The following is a 14,650-nucleotide window of genomic DNA, read 5'->3' on the forward strand; positions in this document are numbered from 1 at the left end:
TATTACATTTGTATTCTATTATAAGTAAAATAGTGCGTATGCTGCCATCTATGATGATGCTAAGAAAGAGAGAGAGTACACGGCGCAACGCAATAAAAGAAAATCAATTAGTTACCCAATTAGCCAAGTCTGCTCGAACAGATTTCGCCAAGTGCTTGCTAAAAATTGTTGTCAGCAAAAAGGCAGGACAATTTTGCTACAAGAGTTGTTATTACCTGATTAAGCTGGCAGATTGGTGGCAAAAACCGAACAAAGCTTGCTGACAAAATCCGACAACAAATTGGCGGCAAGAAGCAAGCGAAGCTTGCTGCATTACTTGACGTCAAATTGGCAGCAAAAACCGAGCAAGATCTGCGCGCATAATTTGACGGCAGATTGGTGGCAGAAACCGAGCAAAACCTGCATAATCGGTATTTAGATGCCTTGATTCAATAGTTCCTTCGCTTTCCGCTACGCGATGCACGCTTTCTCGCAATCAAATTTCTGTTAGAAGTAGATATAAAGCCTGCTAGTGGCTATTAATAAAAGATCAAAAGTATATTTCTATTGGTTTAATTTTTGATATCTCATACAAGCCTAATATGAGAATATTAAACTGATTAGAATCAACAGGATAAATGGAAAATTATCCTATTTGAAGCATAAAGCAAAAATTTAATTATCATATAAATTATGTCGCAATTTTATAAATTAAATTTAATTATTTTCACAATTTACTTTATTATTAATTTAATTAAGTTGAAAGAGAATTTGCTACGTGAGATATAACTACGATATAACATTACATTTCATAGTTATTTATGAAAAGAAAATTATAATTTACCAATAAAACTTATTTTGTAATATTAAATTTTATTGCACTTTGGTCAAAAGCAGATCATGCTCGGTTTCTACCGTCAATATGCTGTCAGATTGCGCGCGCGCAGATCTTGCTCGGTTTTTGCCGACAATTTGACGTCAACATGTCAGCAAGCTTTGCTCGAGTTTTGTCACCAATTTGCTGTCAGGTTATGTCAGCAAGATTTGCTAGCAAAACACGAGCTTAATGCGAACACAAATGGCTATGGATTTGGTGTGGAATTTTGATTAAATTTGCTGCCAATTTGCACGCAATTTGTTAACATTTTGCTTACTGGGTAGTTAGTTAGTCGTAATCTACAAGCGTAACCCGAATGTTATAATAAATATCCAGTTAATACGAATTGTGTGGTTCATTTATTTAATATAGAAGCTTATTCAACAATAACAACTTTTGTAGCAAAATTGTAGCCTTTTTGCTGACAACAATTTTTAGCAAGCACTTGGCGAAATCTGTTCGAGCAGACTTGGCTAACTGGGCTAGTAACCATGTCGAATGATTTCCGGAATTCCATAGACGTATCATTTCTTCTCTCGTATCATTTCTTCTCAACAGCAGAGTTTTTCCAAATAAAACTATCATGTACAGTTCCAGGAAATCTGGCATTAATACTTAGAATTTCTAAATCATGTGACGCCACCTTATCATAAAATTAATCAATTTTTATATATTTTTTATATAGGTTCAAAATATATTGAAAACTATAATAAGACAACTTACTGCTTGTACATTGATAGAATGAAAACCTTTGTGATTTGCATATACCTCTTCATGTTTTTTCAGTCTCACTATTGCAATATGGGTACAATCAATGCAACCTATGACACCTTTGAAATTTCTTTCTTCTCGAAATCTATAAATATATTGTTTAAAATAATATATTCAAAAGATGTACCGATAATAAAATAATCACTAAAGAATAGATAAAAATATACCTTGTCTTCAAAGCAGCTCGTTTCTCTTCACTTTTCGGAAATTGAATCCAATCTTTTGCTATTAATTGATTAATAGCAAGTGTTACTGCTTTTAATGTTCAGCTAACAGCAGGTTGTGACAGAGAGACAAGGTAATCATTTCCAACCTGCACATGTTAATTAATATTATTTAACATGTGTATATGTTTAATTTTACTGAAATACACACACACATATATTCATATAAGAATGTATTATATTTATAATTAGTTTTATGTTAATAATTACCTGAGTTTCTACGCTTAATCCATTTGATCGTGTGCGCTGCAAAGGGACTTGTAGAACATTACAAAAATAATGCACTGCATCTTTTGATAAACGAAAGATCTTAATAAATTGTCGATCTATCATATTAAACGGATTAATATCATCTCGTAATGATTTTATTAAAACAGAATTTTGCCTCATGATATCTTCCTCTTCTACAGCTTCCAAAACACCCAACATCATAATATAAGTCATTTATTTATTAATCAAGTATAACCTTGCAACAAATATAACCTTTATATCTTATAAAAGTATTCTTATCTTTATCTTATATTCTTAATTTTTAAATATCTTATAAATATCTCAAATAAAAAAATATATAAAATATATTTATAATTATATTTATAATTACAAAGATACTTACCTTTGTAACCATTTAAATATAATGCAGCTCAATGACTGGCGTTAGCGTTATTTTACGTAACGCAAGCAAATGTATTAAAAACTGCGTTTTGATATCTTACAGAATACGAATTTTTAGTAACAAATAGCATAACGTTCATGTAACGCTAGCTTCGTAATATCATGCGTTAAAATAGTAACGCATTAATTTAAAGAATAGGAAAGTACGAAATATGCTTTACGAATTATTTAACGCATGCGTTACAATTATAACGCTTGCGTTAAGAAGATACAGAATAGGCCCACAGGCCATATCTCGGCCGTAAAACGATATGCTAGAGGAACAAGGATAGCATGATTGTCGATCCTTTTCTCTCTTTCTTCTCTACGGTGCGTCCGCGCGAGCAATGCAATGGTGTTTGTACGTATACGGACATACACCTCCACATAGAGACCGAGAATTTATTTCTCAGGTTGGTAACCCTGTAACCGGAGTTTCGTATTGTCACCGCGTGAGGTCTCCAATATCAATGCGGAATTTGTCCGTTACTCCAGCCGACCCTTAAGTCAAATGCTTAAATATTTTTAAATAATAATCAAACATGGTTAGTTAAGTTGATCATTATTTTATAAAGTGTATACAGAAAAATTTGTTTAGACAAAAACCGCCTTATTGTTAAAAATCTATATGTGGTACATACGAATCCTTACATAACGAACAGCAAGAAAATGATTTCTTGCGATAAATAAATCGCGAGAATAAATAAAATTTTTTCTCACACACACACAAGATTTTAAGTAAAGTTCAAAATAAAAAAAATTAATGTGTACATTAATTTAATACACTATAATCTTTCTATTATAAAAAATAATATATAAAAATAATAACAATATATGCATCCCAAATTGATTTGAATTATATTTTCTTTACATGCAATAAAAATTTGTCATAATATGCATTATATTAATATTATATTAATATTAATATAATGCGCGCGCGCGCACATGTGTATGTGTCTGTGTGTGTCAATAATAATATAATGCATATTATGACAAATTTTCATAATTCAAATCAATCACATTTGTGATGTATATACTGTTATTATTCTTATATATTATTTTTTATAATAGATTATAGTGTAATAATGCATGAAATTAATATTTAAGTCAAACATATTTGTTAGAGTCAAACTAAATAATCATGTTATATATCGACCATATTAATTTATTGTATTAATTATTTGTATTAATTTATTATGTTCAATAATTTATATTTTCTAGTCTGTATTTGTCTTTCTGTATGTGTCTATGCGCATCGATGTACTTCTATTTGAAAGGTTCGTTACTTCGCTTATATAAAATGAATTCATAAATATAAACGTGAGAGAGAATCATATTCGGGTCTTTGTTACTCCTGAGGAGGCTTCGAAAAATTCACTTTGCGCAACTCGACTCGCTCCCACCCTCCGAACTGTTTTTCGAGAGGTTTCGCTCGATCACCGTTCAATACCATTTTTTAACGGATTTTTATCTTCCGAGAAATCTAAGTGAAGAAGGAACGTTCGTTGAGGCGGATTCTTCTCGGGAAACCGTTATAGTCTCGCGAGTGACGAGTGATCCGAAGTCGGGATCTTGCTTTAGCACAAAGAAAGACCAATTAAATCGCCTGTTAATTCGACAGTCGCGTGCAGTTAATTAAGAGCTTTAGGAATTTCGTGTGATTATATCAAGGACAACGTAGATCGTATTTAGTTTCGATACCCTCGAACCGCGCATGAAATCGCGCCAGCCTTATGTACATGCAATAAAGACTTTGTTAATGATTATTCCGAGACTCTTCAGACTCGTTTAAAAGTGTCAACGGTTTCATTACTCTCTCATATTCTTTCTATCCGTCTCTTTCTTTCCTTCAAATGATTCGCGACCTCGACTGTTTACGCGCTCCAATAATAGTCATCTCTCTCTTATCCGTTTGCTTTCTCTTAAACTTTGTCCTTCTTTGTCTTTCCTCTGTCTCTGTTTCCCCTCGTACCTTTCGCTTTCTCTGAGCGATATCGGCGAACTCGCATTCACGCGAATTTCAAGTCAAACTTGAACAATATTGTATATATTGCTATTCAATTTTATCTTATTTTATTTATCTTATTTTTTATTATTTTCGCTAAAATTATAAATAATAATTTTATAATTTATAAATATTACATGATTTTTGTAAGTTAACCCTTTCGTACCTCCGGCTTTCCCAAAAGAGATGTGTTTCATATGAAGACAGTTTTACAGGTTTTTGGGGATGCTGATTCCAAATTTACCATCAAAATTTAAATTAAAAGTGGCAGATTCAAGATGGCGACAATGAAAAGCTTAAATATCAATATATTTAAAATATGAGCTTTGATTTTATTTTGATTTTTTTTAAATATACTGGATGTTAAAAAAGTCTGGACACGGTCGAATATCTCGATAAGGAAGAGTTTTATTAGAATGTGTTTCAGACAAAAGTTGTATGGCTTCGAGGGGGACATAACATGGTACCATTGGTTTGATCTTGAAGAGTTATTTGAAGGTCACATGAAGGTCACCTTCAATTTCTTAAATGGAACCCTCTATTTTTTATTACATATTCTTGTAGCTTATCTCGAGGGCTTTCCAAAACACTATAATAAAATATTTTTCCCTCAAGTACTTATTGAGTTATGAGGCTCCAAAGCAGTACTTTGCAGTACTTTGACATAAAGTACAAAATATCTTGTTATGTTGTCATGTTATGGGGTCAAGTTGACCCTTAGGTATTATTCCAAGGTCAAATCAACTTTTCACCCAAATCTCTGTAGTTATGCGTGTTATGCAGAAAGAATTTCGAATCATCCTACTTTTAGCGCTATCGAGGAACAACGACGTGGACGTAGTAGAATTCTGTTCCCTTTGGGGAAATGCGCCTTGCTTGATTAACGTGAGTCCCCTCGCCTCTCACGAAATGGTGTGACATAGTTGATTAAGTGTTCGAATTGCTGTCCATTTGCTGTTTGACAATGACCTAGGCGCAAGTAAAAATTATCCAGAACATTCCGTCTTGTTTCTGGCGGGATAAGGTCTACTTGGCACACAATGCGATCTCTAAGTTCCCCTAAATCAATTGGTTTTGTAGCATAAACGTTATCTTTTAGGTACCCCCATAGAAAATAATCTAATGGTGTTAAATCTGGAGATCTTGGAGGCCATTCAATAGTACCACGCCTTTCCAAATCCAAAAGGTATAAAACTAGGGGGATTCCCATTTAAAATTTCTTCTTCTGTACAAAGATTGCGTACTTTATGTACTGTACAAATGTTAGTACTAATGTGGGAGAACTGACCGTCAGTTTATTCAGTGTTTCATTTGTTTAACTGTAATCTCATTGCGATATTTCTTAGATACCATTGCAGATTCGGATAGTTAGAAAAAAATACTTTTGAAGTAGTTAACTTTGTTTTGAAAATTGGAGTTTGATTTACAGTGAACTCTGTCTGGAGGCGATCTGTCGTGCCCTAATAAAAGTATTGGTTTATTGCTACGCTGAAAAAGATTTCAGTGTTTCTTAAAATGTCTTTGTTTGAAAGAGAACGAATTACCTTGTTAATGATGCGGGGTCATGGTGATCGCACTAGGTCATATGAGCAGACAGCTACTTTATTTAACAACACCTATCCAAATCGTCCACCGATTTCAAATTCTACTGTACGAAAAACGGTCGTACGATTTGAACAAACAGGTTCTGTGAAGAACTGACCCCGTTCTGGCAGACCAAAATCAGCGACGAACATTGATAAAAGTGCACAGGTTTTGCAAACGTTTGTCGAAAATCCTCATACTTCTACGAGGAAAGCGGCACTGGAGCATGAGATAAGCAATGCATCCGTTCATCATATTCTAAGTCAGAAATGGCATCTTTACAAAAGAAATGGCATCTTTACAAAATTTATCTTACTCAAAAATTGTATGAGGATGATGCAGATCGAAGGATAGAGTTTTGCGATGAAATGATACGCCTGTACGATGCTGATCGTACTTTTTTCGATCGCATTATTTTCTCGGATGAAGCTTTTTTTCAATTAGATGGTGAGGTAAATCGGCATAATTGCCGCTATTGGGCTGATCATAATTCTTATTGGATGCGTAATATCCATACTCAATATCCTCGGAAACTAAACGTTTGGGCTGGCTTCTGCGCCCGTGGAATTATTGGTCCATTTTTCATAAATGGAAATTTGAATGGAGAGACTTATTTTTTAAACCTATTACGAAATGGTTATACCCGCCGCTGAAAATTTGTTTGATGGAGACTTACAAAAGTTTGGTTTCAACAAGACGATGCCCCGCCTCACTTTGCGGTCGTAGTCCGAAATTATTTGGACGAAATCTTTGAAAATCGGTGGATGGGAAGACGTGGTACTATTGAATGGCCTCCAAGATCTCCAGATTTAACACCATTAGATTATTTTCTATGGGGGTACCTAAAAGATAATGCGTTTATGCTACAAAAACCAATTGATTTAGGGGAACTTAAGAATCGCATTGTGCGCCAAGTAGACCTTATCACGCCAGAAACAAGACGGAATGTTCTGGATAATTTATACTTGCGCCTAGGTCATTGTCAAACAGCAAATGGACAGCAATTCGAACACTTAATCAACTAGGTCACATCATTTCGTGAGAGGCGAGGGGATTCACGTTAATCAAGCACCCCAAAGGGAACAGAATTCTACTACGTCCACGTCGTTGTTCCTGGATAGCGCTAAAAGTAGGATGATTCGAAATTTTTTCTGCATAACATGCATAACTACAGAGATTTGGGTGAAAAGTTGATTTGACCTTGGAATGATACCTAAGGATCAACTTGATCCCATAACATGACAACATAACAAGATATTTTGTACTTTATGTCAAAGTACTGCAAAGTACTGCTTTGGAGCCTCATAACTCAATAAGTACTTGAGGGAAAAATATTTTATTATAGTGTTTTGGAAAGCCCTCGAGATAAGCTACAAGAATATGCAATAAAAAATAGAGGGTTCCATTTAAGAAATTGAAGATGACCTTCATGTAACCTTCAAATAATTCTTTGAGGTCAAACCAATGGTACTATGTTATGTCCCCCTCGAAGCTATAGAACTTTTGTCTGAAATACTTTCTAGTAAAACTCTTCCTTATCGAGATATTCGACCGTGTCCAGACTCTTCTAACACCCAATATATTATGTTTTTTCCTGAATATACACACACACGTTCGACTCATAGCGTTGTCATACATTTTTTTTTGCAAGCCACGCATCTGCCGCGAGACTTGGATGTCCGTTGCACGCGTCGTCTTACTTTGATTACACATATAAATTATTAAAATATTTATCATAATAAAGTTGTAATCACATTTAAATAAAACTTTAAGTTTATATAATTAGCGCATAAATTTTATGATTTTTCAATTAATATGCATTAATCTTCATTCTCTAAAAGTTTGATTTTTTGCAAAGTTTAGATAATTATATTGTATTGTAAACATTACATTTCAAAGTGCGCGATTTTTTTACATATAGCTTGAACCTTCTTCTTTAAAACAAGCCAAGGTAGAAGTCGATAGGATTATTTGTTTAAAAGTTATGAATTTTTTCGTAGGTGGGACATATATGTCCCGGAGGTACGAAAAGGTTAACATAATTTTACTGCAATTGATTAAACTATATAATGAAAGATATGGACTGTAAGATAAAAATCTAAACATGTAATAGTGCTATATAAACTTCATTCTGTAGTATTCTTATAATGTTGGTTGAAGTATAAAATCATTCGTTTGGTATTTGAATAAATATGAAGTAAAGATACTATGATATGGAAAGATACAAAGTAAAAGGATCCGTCTTTCTAGTAAATGCTTCGTTATATTTTACGCTATTATGATACCGCACACGCGCACACACACTTAGCTACATACACACACAACAACTCCTCGGTTCTTCGATTCTCCTTGAAAGCTTTCAAGGAGGCGAAACATTTCGCCTTGCTTTGCCTCGCTATGCTCGCAAAAAAGTCTGACGAATGCCTGCACATTGATTAAGCCGGTGGATAAGTTAACCTTTGAAAGCTCAATATTTCTATGAGAAATGGCCGTCATCTCGTTGCATTCTTACGTTAAAGTAAGGTGATTTATCGAATGATTAACGAAAGTGATAATTTGCCTCCAGTTTTTGAACAGAAGTTCGATTTCACTTTATTATCATCAAAAGCGCAAAAGAAAGAAAAAAATTTGCTCCATAAGAGTTCATTCTTAAAAAACAAAAAGGTTGAAGAATAATATAGGAATAATCTATAGCGTGAATCATTAGATTTTTTATTAACAAAGTACAATTCGTGATTACTCATTATTTATTTCCTTGTATTTTATAATAGCTTACACTCTCTCGAGAAGGAAGAAAAACTTTATTTTACATTTTTAATCATGCGAATATTAATGTTTATATTTTACATGAATATTAATCAAACTTATTATCAATTGTGGCGGCTACGATCCACCACACAATCAGCGCCTACTGAACCGTACGCCGTACACGCGCTACGCGTACGGCGGTACGAGCCCTAAGGCGATTCGGTACGCGGCGAGCCGACAGATGGCCGCAGGGGCAAACCATTTCGCATAAGTGAAATTCGGCAGCCTCGCTATATAAGACCGCGCGAGACGACAGGACACCGAGTCGCGGCTTGAGAATAGTACAGCATCATAGCTCTCTATATCGATAGCCAAGACTTGTTCTTTTTTGCACGAGGAGATAATACCTCCTCGGGAATTAATTGTGGCAGAGCTTCGCGCTCTCGCATCATTACACGGCGGAGGAGTCACATTCCACGGCCACTCTCGACGCCCCGATCACCAGGGCCGGTCAGATCACCGTGGAAAGAGGCGCCCAGGGCACCCTGCACCAACCAGTCGGCAGGAGAGAAAAAGGTCTCGTTCCAGCTTCTGCCCTGGAAACTGGAGAAGATAGACCTGGAACCACCGAGATTTACTCGTCCACCAAGGTACCTGCTCGAAGTCTGGGACATACGCATACGAAGATACACTTCGCCAACTGGACCTTGGAGCGTTCCAGTCGCAGTCTCACCGTTGCCGCCGTCGCCGTCGTCGTGTTCACGAACGGACCAGGCCTCACAGACGGTCCCTTCAAGCCGTGTCCACAGGGGGACTCAAGTCGGCGCAGTTCACACTATCGATCAGAGCACTCAATCGGACTCCGATTGGGAAACGCCCGGTCACAGCACGGCCACGCAAACGGACCAAGTAGACGAGAACAACAACTGTCTAGGGTCCTTAAAAGTCACTAAGGCCTGGCCACACATAACTTATAGAGAGCGGCTATAACTCCGCATACAATAACGGCCCTTGTAAGGGCCACCAAAAACAACCTAAAAATAATTGTATATAGTGTACAGAATAAACCAACTACTGTTACATCGCCTCGATTATTCACGAGAATCTCGGCAACCTCTGCAAATCCTTCCACGAGCGAATTACGAACACGCCTGAACATAAAGCGCTACATTGGTGACCAACCGACGTTGTAGGAAAAACAGACATGCCGAAGAAGGAGATCACAATAATCGTGGAAGATGATGATACCAGCATCAACCGAGTCGCAATGCGCATCCCCCCTTTCTGGCCAGACGATCCGGAGCTGTGGTTTGCGCAACTCGAAGGGCAGTTCGCTCTAAGCATCATCACCGACGATGACGTCAAGTACGGATACGTTCTGTCCAAATTAGAACCACGACAAGCGAGGGAGATTATAGACGTAATCACGAACCCCCCCTCCAGCAACAAATATTCAGCTATAAAGAGCGCTCTCATACAACGGCTGACAGATTCGCAAGAGCAGCGGATCAGGCAACTTCTGGAGAGAGAAGAGCTCGGAGACAGGAAACCATTCCACACGCACGGACACAATTCCTACGGCACCTTTCAACGCTAGCAGGAACAACAGTCTCCGATGACTTGCTGCGGACACTATGGCTTGGGCGCCTTCCACCGCAAACACAGGCCATCCTGGCCACAAGGAAGAGCGACAAACTACAAGACGTAGCAGAGCAGGGAGACCGAATCCACGAGGTCAACAGCCGAGCTCTCGTTCTAGCCACGGAACGTCCACCAGCAGCAGCAGCCAGTAGCCCACAGAACGCATGGACATCACAGATGGAGACACTTACCCAGCAGGTAGCCACTCTCACAGAGCAGATGACCAACATGGCCAAAGAGCTACGGAGAGGACGCAGTCGAGCCCGAAGTCGATCACGAGGTAGACCACGCAGCAAAACACCTATCAAGGAGGGTCTATGTTACTACCATCGACGATTCGGAGCAGACGTCCGCCGTTGTGCACAACCATGCACATTCCAGAAAAACGAGTAGGGCACTCATTGCTGGCGGCCAATGACAACAGCCCGACACCGTGCCGCCTATACGTGACAGACCGCAATACTAAAACGAAGTACCTGGTGGACACAGGTTCAGACGTTAGCGTTTTCCCGCAGACGCTAGCAAGCAGTAGAAGGCGACCAGAGGCATATGAACTCTTCGCGGCAAACGGCTCCCGCATAATCACATACGGCTCCATAACCATCAAGCCGTATTTCAGCCTAAGGAGAGCATTCCCGTGGAGGTTCATCATAGCAGACGTCGGACAGCCCATCATCGGATCAGACTTCCTCGCATACTATGACTTGTTACCTGATATGAAAAGGGGTAAGCTCATCGACAGGAAGACAGGACTAACAACTACGGGCGCTAGGTGTTACAACCAGGTCTTCTCGGTAAAAACATTAGTGGAGAAGAGCGAATTCCATGCGCTCTTGGCAGACTTCCCAGACATCACCAAGCCAACAAGGACAAAGGAGGTGATAAAGCACGGAACTCAACACCACATACAGACAACGCCAGGCCAACCAGAAGCCAGCAGGCCACGCAGACTAGCACCAGACAAACTACAAGCAGCAAAGACGGAATTCGACCTACTCCTACAGGAGGGCATTATCCAGCCGTCAAAGAGTCCTTGGTCATCGCCTCTCCACATGGTACCCAAAAAGGACAAAACATGGCGTCCATGCGGAGACTACAGGAGGCTAAACGCAAGAACCATACCAGATCAATATCCGATACCGCACATAGAGGATTTCGCACAAACACTCTACCAAAGAAAGATCTTTTCAACGATCGATTTGGTCAGGGCATACAACCAGATCCCGGTACGAGAGGAAGACATTCCAAAGACGGCGCTAACCACACCATTTGGCCTCTTTGAATTCAAATACATGCCATTTGGCCTACGCAATGCAGCGCAGACGTTCCAACGCTTCATTAACGAAGTGCTACGCGGATTGGACTTTTGTTACGCGTATATCGATGATATACTCGTAGCATCATCTACTAAGGAACAACACGAAACACACCTAAAGCAGCTGTTCACCCGGCTCAGCGAATACGGGGTTAGAATAAATTCAGCCAAGTGTGTCTTCGGAGTCAACAAAGTACAGTTCCTCGGCTATTTAGTCTCAGAAGAAGGGACACAGCCATTACCAGAAAAGATCGAGGCCATAAAAAACTTTCCGCAACCAAGTACGGTGAAGCAACTACGTCAATTCCTGGGCATGATCAACTTCTACAGGAGATTCATTCCAGGAACAGCAGAAGACCAAGCCATGTTAAACGACGTGCTAAAAGGACCAAAAACAAAAGGAAAAGCACCCATAGACTGGAATCTGGAAAGAGACAAGGCATTCAAGCAATGCAAGGACAGCTTGTCACGGGTCACACTCTTAGCTCATCCAGATCCAACAGCTAAACTGGCAGTAACAACTGACGCTTCAGCTACGGCAATCGGAGCTGTAATCCAACAGAAAACCACAGATGGATGGCAGCCACTAGCATTTCTAAGCAAGAAGCTCAATACAGCCCAAACAAAATACAGCCCATACGATAGAGAATTTCTAGCCATATACGTCACTATCAAACATTATAGACACATGTTGGAAGGAAGGCTGTTCACTATATATACAGATCGCAAACCGTTAATACACGCCTTCAAAAAAGACCCACTCCAAAGTTCACCAAGACAAGCACGACATCTGGAATACATAGGGCAGTTTTCAACAGACATCCAGCACATCGAGGGAAAAGACAACACGGTAGCTGACGCACTATCACGAGTCGAAGCAATACAGACGGCTGTAGAACTCGATACACTGGCTCACGAACAGCAAAACGATACAGAATTGCAAGAATTGCTGAAAAGCGAAAACAAAATAAAACTAACACACATCCCTATACCAGGATCCACAAAAACAGCTTGGTGCGACACAAGCACGCCAGTAGTTCGACCTTACGTACCCAAGAGTCTAAGAAAGCAGGTTTTCTTATACCTACACGGGTTAGCTCACCCAGGCATTAAAGCGTCAAAGAAACGAAACCACGAAACTCGTCAAAGAACGATACATCTGGCCAGGAATACAACAAGACTGCACTAAATGGGCAAGAACGTGTATACAATGCCAAAAAGCAAAAATAACAAGGCATAACCATACCCAGCCCGGAACATTTGAACAGCCAACGCAAAGATTTCAACACATACACACAGATATAGTCGGACCATTACCGATATCAGAGGGGTATAGATACTGCCTCACCATAGTAGATAGATTTACTCGGTGGACAGAAGCAATACCAATACCCAACATCACTGCAGAGACAATTGCCAAACACATCTTTACGGACTGGATAGCACGATTCGGCACACCAGCTCGAATAACTACGGATCAAGGCCGGCAATTCGAAGCCGAGCTATTCCAGAACCTAACAAAACTAACGGGCACAAAACACATTAGAACAACAGCGTACCACCCCGAGGCAAACGGGATGGTAGAAAGATTCCATAGACAAATGAAGGCATCTATCAAATGCCATGAGACAGAGGCATGGACACAGATACTACCTGTCATCCTCCTCGGCATTAGAGCAGCCTGGAAAGAGGACCTAAACTCCACTCCAGCCGAGATGGTGTACGGAGAGCCGATCCGACTACCCGGACAGTTCCTCAGCGAACTCAACAGGTATTACGAAAACGAAGACACCCTGGTAACCAGACTTCGAAAGACAATGGCACATCTCCGACCAAAAATCAAACACCACGGACAAAAGGCTACATTCATCTTCAAGGACATGGAGACAGCTTCACCCGTATTCGTACGGCATGACGCACCAGCAGGAGCTCTCCACCTACCTTACGAGGGACCCTATGAAGTACTAAACAGGGGTAACAAAACATACAAACTGCGAGTGAGAGGAAAGACCGCAATAGACAGACTAAAACCGGCGTACATAATGAACGAAGAAGCCCCAGACAAAGCGGAAGCCACCAAGCAGGCTAAACCAAGCACCGAAGCCACCACCAAGACAACAAAGTCAGGACGAGCAGTACGCCAACCAGTCCGATTCGCGCCAACGTAGGATGGGCCTTACCACAACCAGGGGGGTCCTGTGGCGGCTACGATCCACCACACAATCAGCGCCTACTGAACCGTACGCCGTACACGCGCTACGCGTACGGCGGTACGAGCCCTAAGGCGATTCGGTACGCGGCGAGCCGACAGATGGCCGCAGGGGCAAACCATTTCGCATAAGTGAAATTCGGCAGCCTCGCTATATAAGACCGCGCGAGACGACAGGACACCGAGTCGCGGCTTGAGAATAGTACAGCATCATAGCTCTCTATATCGATAGCCAAGACTTGTTCTTTTTTGCACGAGGAGATAATACCTCCTCGGGAATTAATTGTGGAAGAGCTTCGCGCTCTCGCATCATTACACGGCGGAGGAGTCACATTCCACGGCCACTCTCGACGCCCCGATCACCGTGGAAAGAGGCGCCCAGGGCACCCTGCACCAACCAGTCAGCAGGAGAGAAAAAGGTCTCGTTCCAGCTTCTGCCCTGGAAACTGGAGAAGATAGACCTGGAACCACCGAGATTTACTCGTCCACCAAGGTACCTGCTCGAAGTCTGGGACATACGCATACGAAGATACACTTCGCCAACTGGACCTTGGAGCGTTCCAGTCGCAGTCTCACCGTTGCCGCCGTCGCCGTCGTCGTGTTCACGAACGGACCAGGCCTCACAGACGGTCCCTTCAAGCCGTGT

General features: G+C 40.2%; 1 protein-coding gene across 2 annotated transcripts in view; it reads left to right on the forward strand.

Moving 5' to 3' along the window:
• LOC145962956 (uncharacterized) overlaps positions 1 to 14,650 on the forward strand; it is a 176,882-nt gene that overhangs the window by 117,354 nt on the left and 44,878 nt on the right. The window lies entirely within an intron of this gene.

The sequence above is a fragment of the Camponotus vicinus genome, unplaced genomic scaffold (assembly GCF_025532165.1).
Source record: "Camponotus vicinus isolate PSW18456_S1 unplaced genomic scaffold, iyCamVici1.0 SCAF_12, whole genome shotgun sequence".
Lineage (NCBI taxonomy): Eukaryota > Metazoa > Arthropoda > Insecta > Hymenoptera > Formicidae > Camponotus > Camponotus vicinus.